Below are 7,713 nucleotides of genomic sequence, written 5' to 3' on the forward strand. Positions count from 1 at the left end.
ACGTGGATTCTTTTAAGTGTGCCGGGAAATCTGGCCAATACACCGACCCGTTAAGCCCCACCTCATTATTTGACGACCAATCACAGCTGCGATTCGTCTTCCGACCTTCATGGTCCGACATAAGTGCATGGAAGTCCGATATGCGTTCAAGTGCGTATGATGTGCGCCGGTGTAAAATTAAGTGTGGCAATGGAGAAAAACGGGTGCCAAGTGCCCACGTGTACACTAGGCGGGGTTTACTGGATCGCTCTTGCACTTGGCTGCGACCAGAGAATACTTGCGAGTCTAGTGGCCACAGCCAGTTTCCGTAAAGTTGTGTGCAATTTCAAGCCATAGCCAAGTGATTCATTGACCCGGCCTTGGAGCGCACTCTTTTCTACGGAGCTCTGGAAGTGTCGTTCGACTTGCTGAGACAGTTACAATTTTATATCCGGGTCCTACTGAACGAAACTAATGGATCCCGTTGCAACTAGATCCAATATGGAATTTTGGACAAATTCTGCTGGGTGCCACTGCAACAGGATCCCATAGGGTCCCACTGAAACAGGATCCCGTTGGGCTCATATTGCAACAGGGTCGTGTTGGGCCCCACTGCAAAGAGATCCCGTTGAGTCCAATAGCAAATCGGGTCCCATACTGCAACGGGGTCCGGTTGGGTCCCATTGCAGAGGGATCCCTTTGGGTCCCATTGCAACTGGATACCATTCAGTCCCATATATTGCAGCAGGGTGTCGATGGACTAGATTTAAAGGTTGTAACAGGTGAGATTAGTTGGGTGAGCGTTCAACTACACTTAATCCAGTTGACAATGGAGATAAAGTAACTGGAAACATGCAGTTCAAAAGAGACAAAAGAAATTCAATACTGTTACCAAATTACTGAACGCTATATTTGGCACTTTACAGAATGTTTATCAAAGCAGCATACTAGGCTTTGAACCATGACAAGTTTTCAAGATGGCAGTGAAAGTTCTTTTACAGTTAATAATTTTTACATTTTTTTTCAAAGGCAACATTGACATCCTTTATATGCAAGTTAACTTCTTTTAAAAAAATGAATAAGTTTGGAATTTGTCACAATAAAGTTAAAGGAAACGTTGGTTCCTTCTAATTTTGTTTTAACCCATGTTGCATTTTTACGCTGTATTGATTTATCGAGTCCACCCCTCATCCAAAATGGGATTATTTCAAAGTTTTTAACCAATAGCATACAATTTACTTTCCCGCCTAGACTTCCAGCAGCCACTAACAGATTGAACGTATGCAGATTCGAAATCTTAACCAATCTTACGTAAGATTTTGTGGAGCATAGGTCATGGCAGTGTTTCGATCTAGTATCACACCGGATATTTTTGTTATTAGATTATTAATTGTTCAAATTCAAGTTGTGTCTAGTTTGTCGTAACTGTTTCGAAGGATTATCTTGTGATTCTCCCGTGAAAGATTCTTTTTATCCTCTGGCGTTGATAACTTAGAAGCGAGCCCCGACTACAGTCACATATTTATCAAATTTTTTTAAGGAAATGTTCCTGAGCCAGTTTTCCGCGTTACATACACCATAAACAATCACATTTTTCGTGCAAATCGGTTTATATTTGTAACTGCTCCACCTTCAGCTAATTTCAAATTTACCAATACTGCACTACATATATACATTGTACACAATAATACTTAGTATTTTTTTCTAATAACATTAGTCCAGCTCAAAGTATAAAATGCTCTCAGACCAATTCAAATTAGCCAGGCTGGCCACAAATAACATTTTTTGCAGATAAGTATGATAAAGTGGCGGTGTGGTTTTTTTCCCAGGGCATAACCTAAGTTTGAGGATCTAACCTAAGTTTGAAGAAAATACAATGAATAGAGTTTATGTACAGAAAAATGAAAAGATTAAAATGGAAAACGAAATAGACACTGGGGTACATTTAAGAAATAAAACTAATTAAAGGTAGAACATTAAGAATCGAATACACAGGGGTACAGACAAATAGTGTGATTGTAGTAATACAAATATACGGGAAGGGGGCAGTCAGGGACCCGCAGACTTTGATATGGCTCTCGACACCGCTGTACAAAAGGCGAAGATAACAAGAAAATTATCCCCAAATCCCATCGCACTCAACACATTAAAAAGATAAGCGTGATCTACATTATAAAAGGCTTTGCGTTGATCAAAAATGACCACACCCAAAGGAAGTTCGTTATAATTACAATAATTAATAACATCGCGAATTAGATTTAAGTTATCGTAAATCGTACGTCTGGGAATACAATAGGATAGATCTAAATAAATCATATTGCCGATATAAAGTGTCAGTCTGTTAGCAAGCAGCTCGGTAAAAATTTTGTAGTCAGTGTTCAATAGCAAAACTGGTCTCCAGTTTGAAATCTCTGTGAGATCACCTTTTTTAGGGATGAGGATGACCTAGAAGATAATGGCCACGTCTAAGTGAGCACTGAAACTGGGTGGCTCCGTAGAGCAGGTTTTTCAGTATTCGATTACCTAGCCTATGCGTGCATCAAAATTTTACTAGCTCTCAATAAGGACGCACACAAGCTCAGGAGAACGTTTGGTGAGAAATCATACCTAGTGGACGAAAGAAAACCACACTACCTGGAAATGATCTCGAATTACCACCAGTATTATCGCCAGAGGGTGACAATCCAAGCTCAGCCTAGTCCATTCCCGACACTCAGTCTGCACACTTTGTCCTCAAACCCTGACAGAGATTCAATCTGGACAAAGTGAGTTACGCAACCGCATACGTAGGCTGGAACAGAACATCAACGACTCCACTGAGTTCCAGAGTAAGCTTACATTGTGTTGATGGCCAAGAATCGAGAATAAAAGAATTTGATCAGCTGAGAGCAACGGTTGCTAAAACGGAAAAAAACCGTGGCTGACCATGCCGAGCTGCTGAATAAGCTTGAGCGTTTCTCTCGGGGAAACGATATTCGGGTCATCGGCTTCCCACAGCAGAAAGGTGAGGACTGCCTGGCTGTCGCTCATGATCTTATTAAGGAGGAATTCAAGATGTCTGACGTGAAGCTAGAACGAGCGCACCGTGATGGTCCAAAGGTGGATGGTAGACCGGTAGTAAAGACAAGTCCTGCGCAGTTGTTTCTTCTTCAGTGTCGAAGACCTGACCAGAGCTAACCTACGGGAGAAGAGGAAATGATCTGTACATATCTCTGCAGCGTACAAGGAGGGACGAAAGTACAGATTTGTGGCCGGTAAATGGAGAAGTGCAAGCAGCGTATATGCTGACTTCTACCGCCAAGCCTAACAACCACTGGTCATACTTTAATACACTGTTCACACTGTTTCTGTTATTGCCGTCCATCCCGTAATGAATCATCCTTGTGGTTTTGTATCGTGTTGTTTTTGGTACATATTCAATTACCTTATATCATTTGGTTCATTTAATCCACTTTATGTTGCTTATTTCTTTGTGCTGCGTTTTAAGTTTATTTATTTCTTATAATCAATCAGTCATTTGTTCTACCTCCATTTTTTGTTTTTTTTCCTTGAGTCGTTCCTGCTTATTATTATTTATTTGATTTTATATATTTATAGTTGAACATTTTATTTTCATTATTTGGTAGTCACCAGTCGACCCTGTATTACTCTCACTTTCTTAAGCCTTTATATAGTTTACGTTGTTTACTTAAATTTGGTTTCACTTTGTTGTGTTCGTGTCATACTGTCCTATGAACTAATTGTGTTTATTCTGGGATGTTTTCCGATTACACCTTAAATAATTCTTTTGTAAATGATAGGTTTTTTATAATTTAGAAGCTGAAGGTTTTAATGCTCTTGACATTTCCAACCAAGGCTACTTCTCTATTTTTTAAATGAACTCCAGACATTTTTACGATATTAAGGATTATCTTTCCACTTTATCTCATGCCTTTTCCATTTATGGTTTGAGCGAAACATTGTTCAGAGAAAGTCCTCCTCCATAAGTAACCATGGCCAATTATCAGCTGCTCCATTGTTCTCGCTATAAAAAGCTTGGAGGTGGGGTGGCATTGTTTGTGAATAATTCTCTGAAATTTCATGTTCGACATGATCTCATGTCTTCTCCCGATGGTTGTGAGTTCGTGTTCATTGAAACTGAACATGATTCTTCTAACCTGATTGTCGGTAATGTCTACAGGGCTCCTGGTACTCCTTTCGATAATTTTCAGCAGCATTTAGTTTCATGCCTTAAAAACCATTGCAAAAGAGAAGAAGTTGTGTAATTTAATTGGAGACTTTACTTTAATATCCTTAGTTGTTCTGATCATCAGCCTACAAATGATCTTGTGAATGCTATTGATTCGATATGGTTTCCGTCCACTGGTTGATCAACCTACACGCATCACCCCACGCAGCTCCATCCTCATTGATAACACACTAACTAATAACGATACCGATATTTCTGACGGTATTCTTAACACTGATATCTCTGACCATTTGCCCGATTTCAAATCACTCATTCTTCTTTTCTCAAGTCTTCTCGTATCAGCACAAGCTTTGTTACAAAAAGCACCAATTCTACAAGCTTATCTTATTTTTATGCTGACATTGAACGTACTGACTGGGATGAAATGAATGCCAGGATGCTGAATCTGCCTACAACGCCTTTTTTCTCGTTTCTCTGACATTTATAATCATCACTTTCCTCTCATCACCAAAAAGTTTCGCAGACGTAAGAATCAACCCTAGATTACTAAGGCTGTCATTAATTCCTGCAACTGGAAAAACAGGCTGCATCTGGCGCTTCTTGCACTCTCCTTCAAAGGAGAATGAACACATCTATAAGAGCTACCGCCTGACATCCATTATCTGTCTTGCCAAGAAACGTTGCTATGGTAACCAGTTTGACAAGTGCAAAAACGACATGACGAGCACTTGGCAAGGAGATAAATAACATCCTGGGTAAAGGCAAAAGGGCCAACATTCCTGATGAATGTCATGACGACGAGCAGGTTTACTCAGACTCCGCCAGTATCGCCAACGCCTTTAATACATATTTTACCAATATCTGTGCATCGCTTGCTAACAAAATACTACGAATTACCTCCAACCTCACGGATTATTTGCTTAATTCTAATACTTCGTGTTTATTCATTACACCAACTTACGCAGTTGAAATAATTGATATTGCCAATAAGCTTAGCAATAACACCAGTTGTGGCTTTGATGATGTTAGCTCCTCTATCATAAAGCCAGACATAAGGATATTCATAACTACCGACCTATTTCTGTTCTGCCCTGCTTCTCAAACTTCTTGGGCGGCTTGTCTACAAGCGACTGTCAAAATTCCTTTCTCAATTCAAGATTCTTTTCGACAATCAGTTTTGCTTTCGTAGCAATCACTCTACTGACATGGCTCTCATTCACTTGACTGACCTTATCTCCGGTTCTTTGTGTGATAAGTTGTATACTGTCGGAGTGTTCATCGATCTATCTAAGGCTTTTGATACCGTAGAGGGATTTCACATTAGCGTCGTCTGCGCATATCCGCATCGAAACCGAAGCTCTGTGTGTTGAACTTCGTCGCGCGCCCGCGGAGTCGACACAGTACATGCAGTACCTGGTTCGTTAACTGTGACACCACTTCAATTTAAACCACGCCCACTGCACAAGATACACGACCATCGCAGGTACGTTAGTTCGCGGTAACATTGCCGTTATTTTTCTTTTGATTTTACGTGTCGAATCATCCTGAAAGACTCTTCCACAAAAATGCGCAGTCTGAAAAGTCTGAATTTAACATACCTTTATGTATTTTGTGTCTTGACTCCTTACTTTCAATCGTCTGACTGTATTAAGAATTGAAGGTGACACATACAGCCTCGTTTTCAAACACGGAAGCGCGCAGATCGACGCAAAAAGCGTCGTATTGGGATCCCTCCATTGTCCTTCTATCCTATCCTATGGCGTTAGGGGGTGTGCGCTTCAGTGGTTTGGGGATTATCTTGATAATCGCCTCCTGTACAACAAAGACTGATGACTGCAACTCATTTTTAAGCCGTAAAAGCTCTGGCGTACCCCACGGCTCCATACTCGGGCCACTACTTTTTGTTGATTTATGTCAATGATCTGCACTATTCCTCTTCCCTGTTATCTTTCCTTTTGTTTGCTGATGACACGAGTATTATCTATTCTAACCCTAGTTTTGACTCTTTTGTTTCTACTCTGAACAATGAACTCACCAAAGTCTCATCCTGGTTTAAGTGTAATCAACTCTCTCTACATTCTACTAAAACTCAATGCATTTTCTTCAATAAATCTGGCTATTTACCATCTGCCATTTCTCCACCAGCATTGACAATACCCTAATTACTACTGTTCGTTCAAATAAATTATTTGGTGTCATTGTTGATATTAAGCTTAGCCGGAGTGATCGCATTTCATCTGTCTGCAAGATTGTTTCCCGTAACACTGGCGTCCTTTCCAAACTTCGTTCCTTTCTCCTAGCTCGCACACTTTTTTCGCTTTATAACACACTTATTTTGCCTTATCTTAACTATTTCAATATTGTTTGGGCACGTTCAAGTAACAACAAACTTTATTAGTACTACTATTCAAAAACGGGCCATTAGAATACACACCCTTTCACACCCTGGGGATCATACACCACACCTCTTTGCTTCTCTTCATAAAACTTTATCTGATATAAACAAACTTCACTCAGGAATTTTCATGTGTGAGCATGTTAACAACCTACTTCCTTCAGTTTTTTCTTCTTTACCGCTGTTCATTTAGTGCAAAGCCACGGCACTAGATCACGTCTCAATCTGTTTTTTGTCTTTTGCACGCACATCCTGTTCCCTGAATACATTGAGATTCTCTGGACCCCGTCTTTGGAATAGTATCAATGGTAACATTAAGTCCCAATCATCTGTAGGATGCTTTAAGAGCAACTACAAAACACCTAGTTTCTGATTGTCTGAGTTAGCTCCTTCTCTTTTATCATTCTAATCTTCCTTTTGTTCTTCTAATGTTTCAAGTGTTTCGTAATTCCAATTTCTGTTACATCTCAGTCTTTGCCTAGATATCACCATTTACAGAGGTCACTCAAATATGTTCCTTTTCCTACTGCCAGTTACTCCAGAAAAGACTTAATATTTTCACGGTAACTTTGATCCTCAATAAGATAATTGCTTAAATGCCAACAGGCAATACCTCTGTGATGGGACGACGGAAGTTTAATATGCAATTGAACGGCAGAGGAATCGGACAAAGAACAAGGAATAATGCGGCATGACTAAGTGGCCGCAATTAAATTACAAGGAACAAAGAAGCGGTTGAGCCTGACTTGAGAGACTTTGTCAGAATCAAATAGTGTTTACGCATCCAGGTGTACAGTTTAGTAATCGGATTTAATCTGCGCCAGACGTCACACAGGTTAAAATGAATAAGTACATTTTGAGAACCATGGAGACACGGGGGCGGTGCTCAGTCGGCCTGTTAGCACGACCCATGAGCGGATCAGAAGTGCAATTAAAATCACCTCCGACCATATTTACAGTGTCATCACTAAAAAAAACAAACCATCAAAATGAGTACAGAATTTTTCAAAAACGTCGATGGTCATGTTGTCAGTTTGGGGAACTAGAAGGTTAAACATATTATACAGTGTGTTTTGACATTTAAGTTAAGTTAATTCGTTGTAAAGCTGGCTAAACCTGTAGAAGTTTAAATGTACATAGTTGAGCTATG

The sequence above is a fragment of the Acanthaster planci genome, linkage group LG02 (assembly GCF_054643075.1).
Source record: "Acanthaster planci isolate LZ-2023a linkage group LG02, COTS_SCS, whole genome shotgun sequence".
Lineage (NCBI taxonomy): Eukaryota > Metazoa > Echinodermata > Asteroidea > Valvatida > Acanthasteridae > Acanthaster > Acanthaster planci.